Here is a 15440-nt window from a genome sequence, read left to right as displayed (position 1 = left end):
CCCGGCGGGGGGTGTCTTCCGGGAGCCGTGGCCTGGCCCGGCCTGGCCCGAGCAGGGCTGGGCCCGCTGGCCCCCACTCGGGCCCCGCAGCCACCTGTCCCAGCACCGGAAACGAGAGAGAGCTTGGGGGGGGAGTTTGCCTATTCTTAAGTGTGTATCACAGAGGTGGTCACAACTTTAAGTGGCTTAAAGAATTGTCTATATTCAAACTGGCCAGCTGATAGGTTCTATTTGCTCCCAGAGGAAGCTGTAAGCACCCCTTAGCAAGGACATCCCTTCCGGGACTATGCTTGCTAACCTATGACACACACTAATTCCATGTTCTCACTCTTACTTATTGAGTTCAGATTTCTCATCTGCTGCTGCTGACACCTTTGAAAACCTTTCTTTCTGGTTAAAGTTATGTGAATAATTAGGTTATTTTTTGTTTTGCTTTTTTAATTCTTTAGCTGAATAAAAATGTCTTTTGGGAAAACGAAATTTTCTTTCCCAGAAGGAAGCATTTGCTTTAGGACCTGTGTTGTTCTTCCAAAAACACAGTGGACTTTTCTTTTTAATGGGCATGAAAACTTTTTGCTTTAGAAATAACATATCTTTGACTTATGAGAAATTTTTGTTTATATGTTACATGTTTAAAATTGACCAGAATTTCACATCAGTTTCCTTGATCTGGAGCAATGTTTAAATGAATTAATTATCTTTTCAAAGGGATTTCCCTGCTCTTCTGCTAATACTTAAGCCACACACGTCTTACAAAGCAACTAACAGGTTATAGGAGTCTTTTCACCCGTTTCACATACTCAGTGACTTTCTTTACAATGTCTCCATGCAGCTCCTCAGGAGCTACTCTGACCACTCTTGGTCCATTCTTTCTTTTTTTTTTTTTATAGCCATGAAGATGAAAAGCCTGACAAATGTGGAAAATCTCCTCTTTCTCACCTATAGAATGAGGAGAGATGGGTGGCCACAGTACAAGGTTCCCCATACTGTGCCATTCCCAGAGGTGGGCTGATTTGGAGTTGGCAGGCCCTAGTGGAGAGGGCATTCAGCTCCACCCTGGACCAGATTGCACTTCACTACACCTAACTGTTCATTTGGTGATGTTCTCTAAGGAGAGGTCCTGACCTCTGGAGCCTGGGCTGCAGTTCTTGGGTCTGTTTGATTTAAAGGTGACTAAGGAGAGCATTCTCTAATGAAGTACCCAGTCCCTTTGGCAAACTAAGACCTGTTTCTGCAAGCTGTTATGAGGGAATTCCCACTGGAGTCATTACACCTGCTGCACCTGGGTTTGCTGTCATGCCCATATATTTTGCCATATCGAGGCATGAAATTCTTCAAAGTGTTTTTTTCCTTTTAACATTTTTCTTTCCTTTTTTGAGCTTTCTTCTTGTTTTGTTACTAGGCATCCTTTCTAGCTAGATACATTTTAATGTAGTGGTATATTTAACTGAGAAAGCTAATTTATAGATCGTTCTAAAGTTATAGCAGTCTGTCATTTCAGCTTGGGTATCAATTTAGTGACCTCTTTCTTTTTTATTACCCAAGACATAATATAGCTTTTTCCATCATTTTAACCATAAAAATATTGGGAACTAAACAAAAACATATATTCCTTTCTCATCCTGTGTTAGGTCTCTAATATTTTCTCATCATTTATTAATTACATATTCCATTTTCTAATTTAATTACTTTGCTTTCTAATTTTCCATTACATGCTCCCATTTTCATATTTGTCCAAATAAATTATTATTATACATTATATTATACAGTGGTCTGTGAGAAAAATTCGTAATAATACCTTATGATCAGGAAAGGGACTCTCCGAAATTACATCATAATTTTTCCTTATTTGTTACTTCTCAGTGTCTCCCCTATCAAATCTATTCTGTATGTAAATTGAAAGATTTTCTTTAAATCAAACTATATTGTTTTGGCCTTGTACTGTCTGTCCTGCTATCCCCACAATAAGCTGGTGCAAAGACTTTGCTGTTGAGATTTCAGACAAACAAAAATACAAGATAGATTCTTGTTGGATGCTTTCTGTTTTCCTGTACCTCTGGGGATGAGTTACAGTTTTATAAATGAACACAAGGAAAAGGGATGGATGCATTAAAAGTCAGCAAACAATAACAGGCTTTGAAAAGTAAGTATGTTCTTATATTCATCCACATTCAAGTGAACACTTAGGCATAGATTAGTGAGATGCAAACCAAAAAATGAGTGTGACAACCATGGACTTTAACAACTTGCTGAATTACTGACTTTACTACCCCTATGTGTATCTGGATTTGAGCCACCTGCCTACAAATGAAGAGGAGCATCACAGCAAGATGTAGGTGATGCCAAACACAGGCACAGTTGGGAGCCTTGAACATGGGAGTTTGGAATATTTCAGGTCCTGTTTCTAAGCTGCTCTTTTTCCATTCAGAGCTCTGATCTTGAGCGGCCCTTCATCTGGTGGGGCTGCTCACAGGATGCCCAAAGCAGGTGGGATACAGCTGTGCCCACTGCAAGGGCCTGAGAGTCATGATGTGGGGCCAGATGAGGTTATTTGAAAAATGACCAGGTGCAGGTCATGTCTTTTTAACATTTGTCTGACTTTTGAGGGCATTTAGCCTACCCATGAAACCTTCATTGGAGTTGTTTCATGTGACTACACATCTTGCTCTTGTTCTGATGAAAGTACCACCCCAGTTCCATGATAGGTATGCTTAGTGACTGGTTATTCTGCCCTTCTCTACTTGATATCAAGTACAACCTTGTCATAAGTATGTGGTTTTACCAAAACCAGAAAGATGGTCAGTATTGCTTCAATTTTGTTTTACCTACCACTTCTTAATGTAGTTAGCAAAAATGGCACATCCTGATGCTGGAAAATTCTCAAATATTTATACATTCTGATGGATGTGTGGAGACAGTAAGGGAAGAAATGAAGTGGTTGTACTGCTTCAAGTATTGCCCTTAAATTTTCAAGTAAAAGACATCTGAAGGCTAGTAGTAAAAGAGAAGATGAGTTAGCCTCAGTATGTTTAATTTGGTAAAGGTCTACTGTAGATATAAAAGGAAAAAAACACTATTGCCTGTATTTCTGGCTGGGTGGACTGAATTCCTGACACAAAAACCCTGTTGCCTCCTTATGGAGACATGGAAAGTTATCTCAGCTCTGCTACTCCCTTTGTGATTATCATTTGTAATATTACATTATTGAACGTTTAACGAAGTGTTTAAGGAATCTCTTCTTCAGGAAAGATTCGAAGCAGGATCATGATAATTCTGTTGAAGTCTGTTTCCTTAAATATCATGCTATAAAAAGGAACAGACTTTCTTTAGGAAGTTGAACAATGTGGGACAGCTCAGAGAGATGCTAACTGTACGTGTGATGGAATGGGGACCAGTTCAGGGTGCCTGCTGAAGACTTGCCGTGGTCTGAGGGTGCTCCCCTGTCCTTTGGAGGAATCTGTAAATCCACAAAACCACATTTGGCTCCTCAGACTGTCTGTACCTCATGAGTAAGCAGAACAGTTTCTTCATTTAGGAGTGTGTTGTTGCTGCTGAACTGCCTACAAGAAGTGACAGTACTGACTTGCTGTTCACATTAATTTGTTTCACCAGGAGCTCTCTGGTTTCTATGAGTTTATTACTGGTGTAATAAACGCTCTGCTGCAGAACCATAAGTGGGAACTGCAGATTTGAAATTATATGCTTCTTGCAGGACTTCTGAAAGCTCTTCGGGAGCTGGGGCCAGATGGACAGCTGAATAATGATCCCAGGGGATGGCAGAATCTCTGTTTGATTGGTGTCAAAAAGTGTATCTCTACTCAACTTTCTTACGTGTTACCCTCCTGCTTTTTTTCTTTATAGCACAGATAAAGCTGAGGTAGGTTTAAGGTCATTGTATTTCATCTTATCCATGGTATATGAATAACATGACAAACACATTACTTTTGAGCTACAGCTTGCTGCATAATTCTAAAAATGTAAAGATATATTGAGTCTACACATAATTTTTTTATGACATAACTAATGTTTATAACTTGACATTAATGTGTTATATCCCTTGACTGTATTAAAATTTTCAGAATTTTTTACAGCATAAGGGTTAATGTCTTGAGCAATAGTGTGTTTTTTGCAGACTAACAGAACTGATTTATTAAAATCAAGTGAGGTACTGATCTTACTGTATTTTTTTCATCTGTTTTAAGTTCAGTGAAGGAAAGAATACAAGGCTAGAGATAAATAACAGAGAGAATAACATCAGAAAAAAGAGAAACATAAGGAATGAAGAGGAATGAAGCTGAGAAGGTCTGCATGCAACATTCGGGGTTATCTTAAATATTTCCTCTCCTTTTTCCAGATCGCTGAATAGTTTAGGTTGAAAAAGATTCCTAAGAACAAGAAGACCAACTGTTAACCCAGCATTGCCAAGTTCACCACTAAACCACATGCCCAAGTGCCACATGTTTTTTGAACACTCCCGGAGTGGTCTTTCCATCACTTCCCTGGGCGGTCTTTCCATTACTTCCCTGTTCCAATGCCTGACCATGCTTTCAGTGAAGACATTTTTCCTAATATACAATCGAAACCTCCCCTGGCTCAACTTGAGACCATTTCATCTCATCCTGTCACTTGTGAGAAGAGTGTGACCCCCATCTGGTTACAACCTCCTTTCAGGTAGTTGCAGAAAGTGATACGGTCCCCCCGTAGTCTCCATTGCTCCAGTCTGAATAACCCCCATCCTGTTAGCCGTTTTTTTGGTTGTGCTCCTGTCCCTTCATCCTGTTTTGTTGTCTTTCTCTGGGTATGCTTGAGCACCTCAATGTCTTGTAGTGAGGGGCCCCAAAGTGAACAAAGTACTCACTACAAAGTGAACACAGCCTCACCAGTTTCAAATACAGGGGGATGATCATTTCCCATGTCCTGCTGGCTCCACTATTCCTGATAAAGGCCAGGATGCCATTGGTCTTCTTGGCCACATGGGCACACTGCTGGCTCACATTCAGACACCTGTCAACAAGCACCCCCGTGTCCTTTTTCTGCCAGGAAGCTTTCCAGCTACTGATCCCAAGCCTGTAGCATTGCATGAGGTTGTTGTCACCCAGGTGCAGGGACCTGGCACTTCACCTTGTTGAATATCCTACAACTGGCCTCAGTACATGGATCCAGCCTGTCCAGGCCTGTAGAGTCTTCTTACTCTCAAGTAGGTCAACACTCCCACCTAGCTTGGTGTTGTTTATCAACAATTGTCTATTTTTCCAAGACTTTTTGGCATTTATATACTATATATTTAGTATATAAGATATACTATTAATACTATATACTTAGTATAATATATACATATATTATACTAAGTGTATTTCCTCCTGGCTGGCGAGGTCTGTACTTCTTCAGCTTCCCAGGACTGGACTTTTTTTGCATTTCACTTCTTTATCAGTGTGGAATTACTGCTTTTCTGAGCTCAACAGTGCTCTTTTCTGCTTTTCTGTATTTAGAACCCATCAAGCTTAAAAATAGATGTCTAGTCTCGAGTACAGATATGCTATGTGTTTGTGAGTTCTGTCCAGAACAACTTAATGTGGGGATATTGTATTGAGTCTGCATGGCCTGGTTTTTGGTAACGGGGGGCTGCAGGGGTGGCTGCTGGAAGCTTCATTCATGTCCAGTAGACCCAGTCCCTCAAGGCTCCAAAGATGGGTGGGCTGCTGGCCAAGGCTGGGCCAATTAGAAATGGTGGTAACGCTTCTGTGATAACAGATTTAAGAAGAAAGAAAAAGAAAAGTTGTTGGGCAGTTGTAATTGTGGCCAGAGAAGAGGAGGGTGAGAATATGTGAGAGGAACAACTCTGCAGACACCAAGGTCAGTGGAGAAAGGAGGGGGAGGAGGAGCTCCAGGCACTGGAGCTGAGATTCCTCTGCAGCCTGTGGTAAAGACCATGGTGAAGCAGCTGTACCCCCGCAACCCATGAAGGACCACAGAGATGCAGACCTGGTGTGGAGGAGACACATGCCAGAGCAAATGAATGCCTGAGAGGAGGCTGTGACCCTGTGGGAGAGCTGTGGACAGAGGAGCCCACTCTGAAGTAGCCTGTCCTGGAGGCAGGAGTGGAGCAGAGGAACTATTCATCTCCCTGAGCAGTGGGTGAAACCACAGGTGATGAACTGGCCATAACCCCCATTCCTTGTCTCCTTGCACTGCTGGAAAAAGAGGTAAAGCTAGGAAGGAGGGAAGGGTTGGGGGAAGGTGTTTTTAAGGGTTTATTTTATTTCTCATAATCCTGCTCTGATTTTATTAATAGTAAATCTAATTAATACCTCTAATTCAAGCCTGTTATGCCCATGGTAGTATTTGGTGAGTGATCTCTCCTGGTCCTTAACTCATGAACCCTTTGTTATATTTTCTCTCCTCTGTCCAGCTGTGGAGGGGAGTGAGTGACTGACTTTGGTGGGTGTCTGGAATCCAGCCAGGGTCAATCCACTACATAGAAAAAAAATGATACTGTGACCCTCTGTCATTGCAGGTTCTAATAAAATGTAATTTTATTAGGAGTATTGCTGGAAATGGGAGTTACCTTATTTTGTTAAATTCTCTGTCTTCACTGAAGTGTTTCTGCATTTAAAATACTCACCGAAAAGTAAAAAACAGCAATAAAAGTTTAAAACCATTATTTCGATCAGATAGATGGTTTAGCCTTGTGGTTGTCTAATAGAGTAGGATCTCTGTCTATGCAGCTGAACAGAGTCAAGGTCTTTGTGCTTGCAGGACCCAACATGGAGAAGAAAATCCACCACAGCAAACCAGCAGGGCATATTCACAGCTTCATGCTTGCTATTTATGATCAACATGACATGAATCAACTCTGAAACAGAAACTTCATAACTTAAAATAGTCCTGAGCCTATGGGCAGTTATCTGTGGGTGCATGTTGACGGTAGACTATACCATTATTTCTGGCTTGGCTGCATGCTAAACACCTTTATAGTTCCTGACTAGTAGGGCTGTTTTGTGCATCGTTTCTCTGTACACTGTGCTCAAGTCAGGCATAACTCTGTCAAACCATTACAATCTGTGGAATGATGTCTTCTGCTTCTTGGTGTGAGTTGAGTTGGTCCTTGGGGTTCTTGCCCCAGTTTGCATGTGTCAGCTGCTCTTACTGAGGAGGACTCCGTCAGCCCTTTCTGAATATTGAGAGTTCCTCAGGGTACATGCATTTCCCCAAAAGGAGCATGTATTTTCTTTAGGAATGTTATTCCATTTTTTTTAGAAGTAAAAAACATAACAGAAAAACATACTTTTCTGAAAAAGAATCCTGGCAGTTGGTTGTGCTGTTAAGTCTACAAGACTATTTTGTGAAAGTATAAATTCATATGATTAATCAGGTGAATTTTTAAATATCTTTGTTTTCTTTCTGCATTTCTACTGCAATGTTAGTGAAGCCATCAATAAATTTGTTGGCTGCAACAAAAAATATTATTCAGCCCCTTTTGCCATCTGTTGTTAAGCAGCCATAATTAAAAAAATCCTGTAGTCATTAATAATCTCGAAAGGACTTGTTATGTGAAATGTCTGGCATTAGAATACACATTACAGTTACCTTGAAGTCCCAGGCACCAATATCAATCATTTTGTATTCTGTCATTATTCGACAATGGCATAATTTTGTATGTTGACTTTTCACTCCTGCCAGAGAGTAGGTGCTTGTGAAAACATTTTAACTGCATCTACAGCATGAGGGGGAGTTGAAATGATGACTGATCAGATGAAGGAGGGAAGAACCTTTGTCCGTGCTGCAATTAAAAACGACTTTTGTTTTTTACTGTATATAAAGAAAGCTAAGTGTTGAGGAGCCTCCAAGTACTCAAAGTGTTTTTGAATGACAATGTTTTTATCCAGTCCTGGGAACATGCAAAGAAAAGCAAATGAGTAAAATATGTTACTTAGAAATGTTTTACATAAATCTGAACCTAAGCATTCAAGACTCTTTATGGAATCATAACTGCATCCTAATGGTTTTCTTGTCACCACACTGTTGGCACTATCACTGATGAGCCCCAGTGGTACAAACACACAAATGTTACCGTAGTTTTGCTCACCTGCAAGACCCAGTGTTGGCTTATTAGGAACGGCAGTTTAGTGCTGTTTGCTGAAGTAGGAGCATCACCCTTCTCTTCTGATCCCTCCACATTGGTGCTGTACATTCATATATGCCTGCTCTAGTGTCTGTGCCCCCTTTCTTCTAAACTTTTGACTCTTTTGGCAAAAGCTGAAGTCACAGAAAATAGTTTTGCAGTTATACTTGTTTTTCCTGATCTAGCTTGTCATAGTTTTAATTCCAAAAGTTTAACCTGATTCTGTTAATTCTGTTAAGTGAGGTGAACTCTGTTGATATGTAATGCGAAATTATCATTATGTCAGAGTAAGGATATCTGTACAATGTTATACCATTCACAGGCTATAGAGAGATACCTTTATCTATATCTAGATCTATAGTGGTGATAGCCTGCATCTTACAAAGATGTCTTACTGACTTTTGCTCTTGAACCCTCTGAGCTACCAAGATTAACTCCTTTGTTTAGCTGTGGCAAAAGAACAAGGAATTAGTGCTCACCAGAATGGAGTTTTAATGCTTTCACCTAAGCAGCAGCACAGCCTAAGGCTCAGCAGAGTTAGGCTCTACTAAGGAAGTTAAAACAAATGCTAAACTGTTCTTAATCTCTATAAATAAAAGAGGAGTGGAACTGCTGTGAGAAAAGAAGGTAGGAAGTGGGAAATTAACACTACCAGAAAGATAACAAAATCAATTTAATTTGCTCACTTTGAACTTAATGTACTTGATTTACAAGAGATTGGGTATTTTCCATACCAAAATAATTAGAGAACTGAAATTCTGACTCTGTTTTTAGAAATCTGAAATTTCAAATTCAGTGAAAGATTTATAATCAGGTTTCTGTGCTAGGGCAGAATTTTTGGATTGGGTGGTTTATATTTATATTTTTTAGAATTACTTTTGAAAGAATGTATAATTGAAGACACAGAAGTAAGTGGTAGAAATGGATGGAATTCAGTATGCATTTGCCAGTCAATATGCCAGTGGTGATCCAGATCAGTCTATGTGATGGTTTTCTTCGTTACATAGTATATATTCTAGAAAAATGGAGAATAGAAGTTTCAATCCAGTTAGACGTTGTGAAATTATGGTGCTATGTGGTTTTTTCACCTGAAGGAAATGGGGATCAAAATTAGAAAAGGAAGATGGCATAGGGAACTGGCTGATGGAGAGGCAAAAACAGGTTGTGAGAGAAGGTGAGTTATGACCCTGGGGGCTGATAATATTAGCAAATTAGGATGACAGGATAGGAAGAACAAAGAAATACAAACATTCAAAAAGCCCATCAGTGACGATGACTGAAGGATAAAATAGAAAAAACACTTAATGACTGAGAGATGGAGTAACTACACAGGGATGAAATTTAGCAATGGAAGTGTAAAGTTAGACATCTTTATGTTTAGTAACAAGAAAATATTTCATAATTTTATAATGTGGCAGTGAAAGAAAAAGATAGTCTTAGGCCTACTGCTCATTAACGTGGTTATGAGTAGTAGAGTAAAAGTGCAATTGCCATCCTAGGAAGTGTCAGGCAAGTTATTTTAAAGGCAAGAATTTGAACAAGCCATTGCTCAAGTCCCTGTGTAGAGTACTGCACCATTCATATTCAAGAAATTTTGAACAAAAACAGGTAGGTTGACTGGGGACTAATAGATGCAGGCTCTAAGATAAAAGCTTAGCGTGAATGTGATTGATGCCACTAAGCCATTTCAGCAGATGAAAAATGTTGCTGAAATAAAGGGGTTTTCCTCGCCAAGAATAATATTTGACTAGAAAAAGGATGTTGTTAACCATCACAGCAAGTAGATTCAGGAAATGATTTCTCAGAAGGTAATGGAGGGCCAGACGTAGTAGTTGTCAGATGGACTTGACATGTTCGAGAGAGACAATCTGGTATCTGATAAGGTATTTGGGCAATCATATGATTGTTTCTGCAGTGGACGACTGATTTCAGGTTGGTGATTTCTTTTTGCTCTGTGTTTACGCTGATGTACCTGATTTAGAAAGCAGTTAAGAACTGGAAGAGCACTGTCACATACACTGATGCTACTTCACTGCTGTAAAAATATTTTCTCAACCTAACGATTTGTAATTCCCCAGTGGAGGGATGAAGTAGAGCCAGAGTGGTTTTGTGTACTCTAATCTCACCTTACTGGGAATACAATAGTAATTACCAACAAGAAAGAAAATATTTGACATTCTTCATTATGGGCACAAAATTTTCAGTCATTGGAGATAAATGAATCATTACACCTGCTGGAATCTGTGTGGGCAGAGATGATTATGAAATCATGTCTAGCTTATCCATTTATGTGTCATATAGGCTTTTGCCCTCTGAAGTAGATGCTGTTGCTTCCGGCACATGTTCCCACCTTCTGGAGGAAGTGCCATTTCTGTTTAACCTTAATGTTTCTGCACAAGAGCATTATATTGTGAGATCCTAATTCTTTGCTACAGTTACTATTATCTTGAAATTTAAAAGCATTATATTGTGAGATCCTAATTCTTTGCTACATACTATTATCTTGAAATTTAAAGCTTCAGAAGACAATGGAATAGGGCTATTCCAATAATCTCTGAAGCATCAAAATTAGAAGTTATTGACTCATTTCAGAGAATATCAACAGAAGAACAAGTCATCATTCTGTTTAAATGCAATTTGAATTGGTGCTGTGCAGGCAGAATTTCTGTTCCCATGAAAAAAATGAATGATTTGTTTGTTTGCTTCCTCAATAAACATTTTGTTACAATTAGTAATTTCATTCTGAGAAAGTGGAAAGGAAATTTTCCCCCCAGTAATTCCCCCCCACCATCGGTATAATTTGATAAAAATCCATGGAAGATCAAGAAGAATGAGCTTAGTCTGTTGATGAAAAAGGCCACTGGACAACAGTGGATTGGGCAAGTGGAGAAGGCAGAAGAAGATAGCAGAAGTCAACCGTCAGCTTTTGTGGTGGGGAAGAAAGATGGAAGAGGTGGTGGGAAGGGAGATGGACAAAAAGAAAGGACAGATAATTTTGAACATCTTCTTTCTGGGGAAACCACTGAAATCTGTGGACATTATACTGGAACAAGAGGGGAAGACTTGCTAAAAAAAGCTAGTGATAAGAGTACCTCAGATTATATGGGTGTGGAATTCTATTACATTGGAGAAATAGAGTTACTTAGTGTAAAAAATGGCAGGCCAGAAGGAGAAAATGTCCACTGTTTGCTGGAAGAAGTTGCTCTGCCCTGGGATTTCCCTGAGGGATACTGAGTATATCCAAGAACTGAGATAGAGACTGTGTATGTCAGGGGAATAAGTAAGGACTAGTGACTGGTGGGACAGGCACTGTAAAATTATAGAAATATCCTATCTTTAGTGAAGAAACTTTGCAGAGCTTTGTTATCCAGGATATAATCATTCTAGATTGATATACCCCAGTGACAGTGTCTGCACATACTGCAGATACAGGTGCCAGACACTTTCTCTCATTGTTTACCATGAGTAAATGAAGATTGTTTTCTGTGTTGTTTCTTTAATTGCCAATTACCATGAGAAAGAGTTGAATTTCATGTTGTATGTTGTTTAGTTAAATTGTATTTGACGTATCTTCTCTAAACCTTCAATTTCATGAACACTTCTCTTTCCTTTATCCTTAAGTGTGAAAGGAAATCGTAACCTCCATGATCACTCCTCAGCCTAAAATATGCAAGTGGAACTTTATGTGACCTTCTCAGTGCATTGATTCGATCTTGTCTGTGGACGCATTCACACTTGACATAACAGAAAGAGATTATTTTCTATTTAGTTCTCTCCAAGGAATATTTTGACCTCACTTTCTGCAATGTCTTCGTGTGTACTGTCTTTGCAAAGTGACTTTTATTCTCCAAAGAACATGTGCTGTTGCCAGTTTTCACATTTTTCCCATTTGTTTCTATTTTTAAGAAAGAAACAAAAATTTGACATTTTCAGTCTTTATAGAAAGACCTGATTATCTGGGGAACTCAGGAGTAAAAAAGGCAATCGAAATCAATTACACATTTTGTTTTCTGGGTTTTTTTTTAGTTTTCTGAATGTATTTTGGTCATGCACATGGGCGTTTTTCTAGTGGGAGAGAAGATTTGTGGTCCTTATTTCAGCTATTTTTTGTGTAATCAATACTTGAATCAATTCAGAATGCACCATCTGTGTGCAGAGAGCAGCTATCCAAGTGCTGTGGTTTAACCCCAGCTAGCAACTCAGCCCCACACAGCTGCTTGCTTACCCCCCCACCAGTGGGATGTGGAGAGAATTGGAAGAGTAAAAGAGAAAACCCATGTGTTGACATAAGACAGTTTAATAGGCAAAGCAAAAGACACACACACAAGCAAAGCAAAATAAGAAATCAATTCATTGCTTCCCATGGATGGGCAGGCAGGTCTTCAGCTGTCTCCAGGACCGTTGGGTTCTAGCATGCCTAATGGTTAGTTACATGGGAAGACAAATGTCATCACTCAAAACGTCCCCATCTTCTTCCTTCTTCCCCCAGCTTTATATGCTGAGCATGACACTATGTAGTATGGAATATTCCATATTCAGCCAGGGTCAGCTGTCCTGGCTATGTCCTCTGCCAGCTTCTTACGCACCCCTAGCCGCCTTGCTGGTAAGGCAGTGCAAGAAGCAAAAAAGGCCTCGATGCTGTGCAAGCACTGGTCAGCAATAACAGAAACATCTCTGTAGCATCAACAATGTTTTCAGCACAAAAATGCAAAACATGGCCCTGTACTAGCTAGTATGAAGAACGTTAATTCTACCCCAGCTGAAACCAGCACAGGAAGTAAATGTTATCTTCATATGTTGTGAGACCATATAAGTAAAATACTTAGGAAATATACCAAGTAAAATACTAAGGAAAATAAACCTCTAAGTCCCATTCTTCAGTTCATTTATACAGAATGAGGACATTTGTCTTGACAAGAAGTCAGCAGCATTTGTGGTTACCAGGTATTCCTATCTGGACCTTTTTACCGTTTCTCAGGCCCCTCTCAACTTTCCACTCCACACTTTTTCCTCTCCAGTGTTTCCTATTGTTAATCGATCTTAAAAATGGTTTTAATTACCTATTTTTTTTAAAATGATGCTGCTTACTAATGAAGGATTCTGATAATAAAGGGAAATAGTGTATTTTCTGCAATCGAATCAAGATGACTTATCCACATAATGTTGATGAAATACTAGCTCATAACCTTGATGTTGGTGATATTACAAGATGACTTTTGCAGTTTCTGGTATTTTCGATTGTGGGAGACCGAGGAGTAGAAACTCCTGCAATTAAAGGAGGCTTTGATTTACAACCCTGGAAGAGACTAGGTTTGGCTTAATTGACAGAGATTTATAGATCTTAAGCAAAAGGATTACAAGCCTGTGTTCATAGTTATAGGTAAAATTGTACACTGGGTGTTCTGGTGGAGGGTTTTAAAATATAATAGTGTGATTTCATATAGTTTAAGTTAAGAATGTAGATGGTATAAGAGAGACATCTGTGTGTACATGACATGAGAAGTTATTGGTCAAGACATAGCTGCATTGCAACGGGAAGTGCCACAGGTGATAGGTCATAAAGTCAAAACAAAGTGTTGTTTTAAGTGCCTATTGGATTAGAAAGTTATAAATTACGATGTAACTCTAAATCTTGTGACTAGTCGCCATTATTCGGAGTTATTGTAGAACATAGCTGCATTGCAACGGGAAGTGCCACAGGTGGTAGGTCATAAAGTCAAAACAAAGTGTTGTTTTAAGTGCCTATTGGATTAGAAAGTTATAAATTATGATGTAACTCTAAATCTTGTGACTAGTCACCATTATTCGGAGTTATTGTAGAACCTCATGCCTTGACTGATGCGTTTTGTTATTTTAAACAATAAATTTGTGTAATTGCGTAGTCCCATCCCTGAAAGTTATTTCCTCCGACGAGTGAACGTGCGGGAAATTTGACATTCGATGTTTGTCAGAATACTTTACTTGATATTCATCTGCATTGCTGTACTGTCTAATATATTTTTATTAGTGAAATGTTAAATAGAAAACAGTATTTCTCACATCAGCTTCTGTTTCTGGAGATTTCAATGTCACTCAGAAAAAAGCATCAGCATTCATCAAGGTTAATGAAAAAGCATCACCAAATCTAATGAAAATGAATAAACCAAAACTGCTCACTTTTATGATATTTAATAACACAGATGTCTTCTCTTTACCATATTTATTTAGTACAATTATGTTGAGTACTTGAGATTTCAAGCTTCTGCTCAGCTTTATTCATCAGAACAAAAGAATTTGATGCTTTCAGGGCCTAATACCCATGATGTGACTATACAATGGAGACTACAATTTACCCCAGTTCTAAAAAAGGAGCACTTATGTACTGGAATTAAATGAATTGAAGATTTATCCATATAGCCCATTTATGTGACAAATACCTGAAGTCTTGACTTGCCCCATAGGTACGTGCTTAGGAAAACCTTTTCTCGAACCAGATCCCTTCAGATCTGGATACTCACATTCCTTTTGTATTTATTTCTTTCTTACAGGGATGAAAGAGATAAATAATGGAAATTGTTTCCATGTGAGGTTTTCATTGGGATTGTGCCATGCAGTCCCTGTTGGGTAAACAGCAAAAGAAATTAGGCTTTGAGAGACACGCAGTGTTTTACCTCCTGCTGTACTCAATGGAAACAGCAGTATTTTCCGTCATGTATAAGGTCACTTTGTTTGGGTGCTGTGAAGAGGACTTCTAATTTTCAGAAGTATGTGATAATGAAAGTGTATTTTAAAGTAAGAAATTTGAGAAATAAAGAATTTCTGTTCTACTCCCTTCATGCTTTACCACTTGCCTTTTTTTTTTGGTTTTGTTTTTGTTTTGCACTGAATGTGTTGGGGTGTTTATTTCCTTGCATTGTAACTGCCACTGCTTCATTTCTATACTTTAATAGCATTGCAGAATATCAAGGGTGGGAGAGTAGGGAGAAGGGGAAGAGGGACATTCCTCTTGGGGAAAATTCACTTCAACTGTTCTGGTTTAATTTCACTATTTTTCACATAAGACTTCTGATATTTTTCATTCAAGTTTTCTGTATAGTCTGCTTTATTCTTTTTTACTTACCATTCTGCCCATCACTTAGTCTCAAAATTGTACTGTAACAGTATAATTTATTTGTTTATTTCTTTTTACTAACAACTTTCTACAGATGCTTACAATATGTTAATTTCTAAACTACAGATTTATAACCTAGAGTCTTGTTAAGATACATGTCTGGATCACTGGATGGATAGGGAACTTCCTCTGCTTTTCTTCAGCTGATGCTTTCTTCCTTTCCCTTGA

At 38.9% G+C, this 15440-nt stretch overlaps 1 protein-coding gene and 1 long non-coding RNA gene across 7 annotated transcripts in view; both read left to right on the top strand.

Annotated features, from left to right (window-relative positions):
• Nucleotides 1-15440, top strand: part of PDE1C (phosphodiesterase 1C) — a 375734-nt gene that overhangs the window by 195095 nt on the left and 165199 nt on the right. The window lies entirely within an intron of this gene.
• Nucleotides 13618-14944, top strand: LOC108447731. The gene is made up of 2 exons (XR_001863412.1): nucleotides 13618-13676; nucleotides 13830-14944. It is a non-coding gene; the product is annotated as an uncharacterized LOC108447731 (long non-coding RNA).

Source organism: Corvus brachyrhynchos, unplaced genomic scaffold (assembly GCF_000691975.1).
Source record: "Corvus brachyrhynchos isolate BGI_N302 unplaced genomic scaffold, ASM69197v1 scaffold146, whole genome shotgun sequence".
Lineage (NCBI taxonomy): Eukaryota > Metazoa > Chordata > Aves > Passeriformes > Corvidae > Corvus > Corvus brachyrhynchos.
The sequence above is the reverse complement of the archived record's forward strand: the minus strand, read 5'-3'. Positions and strand labels throughout refer to the sequence as shown.